Source organism: Amphiura filiformis, chromosome 16, assembly GCF_039555335.1.
Source record: "Amphiura filiformis chromosome 16, Afil_fr2py, whole genome shotgun sequence".
In the NCBI taxonomy this organism is placed as follows: domain Eukaryota; kingdom Metazoa; phylum Echinodermata; class Ophiuroidea; order Amphilepidida; family Amphiuridae; genus Amphiura; species Amphiura filiformis.
In genome coordinates this window covers 31,441,002-31,444,440 of record NC_092643.1, presented here as the reverse complement: position 1 = coordinate 31,444,440, position 3,439 = coordinate 31,441,002, and positions in this window count along the sequence as shown.

The following is a 3,439-nucleotide window of genomic DNA, read 5'->3' as shown; positions in this document are numbered from 1 at the left end:
GCCATAATTACGAAACGTGTGTAATTTAGCATGGGGGTGTTTGCAGTGACCTCTCTTTAAATAAACCAATTTCTTTATCAACAATTTTATTCCATAGTATATGATCCACTCCCAAATCGTGTGTAATATGAAGCTTATACGACATTTTGTTTTTGAGTTATGAGACAAAAACGGAATTTAGATGAAATATTTTGCATTCGGTAGAGACGATCTTCGAAAAAAGTACTTGGAACACTTGCCGCACTCTGCCGAAATTCCGTGCAGAATTTCTTACGATCATGGAAATGACGATTATTGTGTTTGGGAACAAACATGACATCTACAATCCTTCCCCTTTCCCCATCAATTAATTTTGGAACACATTGGGAAACCGCTGAAGACATTGGTATTTCTCAACATTGCACGGAGAGAGGGGGTGGCAGTTTTCGGTGCTTTACACGCAAGCGTTCCAATACTAATTTCGCAGATTGTAGATTGCCTACAGAAACTTCAGAACAAAATGTGCACGTTTGATTTACCGGTTACCAAAGTTCACTTACACAACCCCTCTCCTGTGACACCTCCACTGGCTTCGCATATGTGATCGCATAAAATTTAAAACTCTTCTCTATGTTAAGTCATTGAATGGACTCTGTCCCCAGCACCTGAACGATTGTCTGGTGATGAAAAGGTTAAGGCCTCGTCTTGGCTCAGTAACCACTCGAACTGATCACGGCCTCAACCTTGTGATTCCTGGGACATGTAAATGTGCTAGGGATATGGCCTTTTCAATGGATGGCAGGTTTTACTTTTATCAAATTCATTTATTATCAGTACAGATGTTACAGTGTTCAAGCTCAAATTAAGAATGCAAACTAAGCGACTTGTTCTCCCAAAATCCCAGTCCTTATAAGGATTGAGCAAATAACCTGTTCAGCATAGCTCGTGATACTTAAGGGTAAGAAGAATAAATCAGGAGAGATTAAGTAGAGACGAATGGAACATAAGAGGTAAGAGTAGAGAAAAATGGCTCATGAGAGACCAGAGTAGAGAAGAATGGCACATAAGAGGTAAGAGTAGAGAAAACTGGCTCATGAGAGACCAGAGTAGAGAAGAGTAAAGAAGAATGGCACATAAGAGGTAAGAGTAGAGAAGAGTGGCTCAAGAGAGACCAGAGTAGAGAAGAATGGCACATAAGAGTAGAGAAGAGTGGCTCATGAGAGACCAGAGTAGAAAAGAATGGCACATAAGAGTAGAGAAGAGTGGCTCATGAAAGACCAGAGTAGAGAAGAATGGCACATAAGAGGTAAGAGTAGAGAAGAGTGGCTAAAGAGAGACCAGAGTAAAGAAGAATGGCACATAAGAGTAGAGAAGAGTGGCTCATGAGAGACCAGAGTAGAAAAGAATGGCACATAAGAGTAGAGAAGAGTGGCTCATGAAAGACCAGAGTAGAGAAGAATGGCACATAAGAGGTAAGAGTAGAGAAGAGTGGCTAAAGAGAGACCAGAGTAAAGAAGAATGGCACATAAGAGTAGAGAAGAGTGGCTCATGAGAGACCAGAGTAGAAAAGAATGGCACATAAGAGTAGAGAAGAGTGGCTCATGAGAGACCAGAGTAAAGAAGAATGGCCCATAAGAGTAGAGAAGAGTGGCTCATGAAAGAACAGAGTAGAGAAGAATGGCACATAAGAGGTACGAGTAGAGAAGAGTGGCTCATGAGAGACCAGAGTAGAGAAGAATGGCACATAAAAGGTAAGAGTAGAGAAGAGTGGCTCAAGAGAGACCAGAGTAGAGAAGAATGGCACATAAGAGTAGAGAAGAGTGGCTCATGAAAGACCAGAGTAGAGAAGAATGGCACATAAGAGGTTATAGTAGAGAAGAGTGGCTCATGAGAGACCAGAGTAGAGAAGAATGGCACATAAGAGGTAAGAGTAGAGAATAGTGGCCCATAAGAGACCAGAGTAGAGAAGAATGGCACATAAGAGGTAAGAGTAGAGAAGAGTGGCTCATGAGAGACCAGAGTAGAGAAGAATGGCACATAAGACGTAAGAGTAGAGAAGAGTGGCTCATGAGAGACCAGAGTAGAGAAGAATGGCACATAAGAGTAGAGAAGAGTGGCTCATGAGAGACCAGAGTAGAGAAGAATGGCACATAAGAGGTAAGAGTAGAAAAGAGTGGCTCATGAGAGAACAGAGTAGAGAAGAATGGCCCATAAGATGTAAGCGTAGAAGATTAGGTCATGGTAGATTAGATTAGATTAGATTAGATTAGATTAGATTAGATTAAATTAGATTAGATTAGATTAGATTAGATTAGAATAGATTAGATTAGATAAGATTAGATTAGCGTAGAGAAGAATGGTAAGGGTAATCGGATGATTGTGGTAATTGCTAACCTGAGAGAGAATTGAAATGGAGAGAGTACATGAGGGGAATTAGAGTGAGCAATGTGATCATTATAAGTCTAAGGTTAAAAGAATGATATGGGTCATACGCACGATTTCCGTGCGCAGTGGAGGTGGATGCGGTTTATATACTCCACCGGGACCAACAACTGAAAACTGCTCCAATTTAAAGCCATAATACGTGATTTGCTGAACAGCGACACTCTCAATTTTTCTCGATTTCTACTTTTTGCATGATTGTAATGTCCAAGGATGTACTAAAATACTATGTGAAAGACTAAGCATGAAGTGCTTTAACAACAGTAAAATTTATGTTTTAGAATAAACTCGGGGATCTTCGGTTTTATTTTTATTTTTATTCTTCGGTTTTATTATTGTTATTATTAGGCCTAAAAAAATTGTTTGATTGGCGTGACCCGACCTACCCTAAAATTAGGCCCGACCCTAACTTTTATTTTTTGCAAAAAAAATAATAAAATTTTAAAAAATAAATGAAAGTAAATAAAAAAAATTTTTAAAAGAAGAAAAAAAGTTCCAAAGCCTTTATCAAACGAAATTTACAGCTTAAAAGTAAAAAAAAAGAAAAAAAAATAATTCGACCTACCTACCCTAAAAAAAATTTTATGTTACGCCAATCAAACAATTTTTAGGCCTTATTATTCACCGTGTTCACCGATGGCTGATCAGTCTCATGCATGTGTATTATTGAATCATTGACGTATAAACTGTATGTATATCGCTATTCCTTATACGTCTTATTTATACGTCCCAGTTTTGTGAAGCTCCGCTCAAATTAATAACGATCGGCGAGCTAATACACGCATTGACGATTATAGGCTCTAGAATTAAATAGCAATTTTCTTTGTTTTACCTCATTTGTTGGCTCGAAATTAATAGGGGAAATAATAGTGATTAGTAATAACATTTTGTTGAAACAAATAAGATCATATTCTTTATGGAAATCGCACATTAGGCCTATATTGCTTTAAATGAAACTGGTCGCAAATTTTTGTCATGTAAAATAAGTCAAATAAGGAATGGTTTCATTATCTAGAAT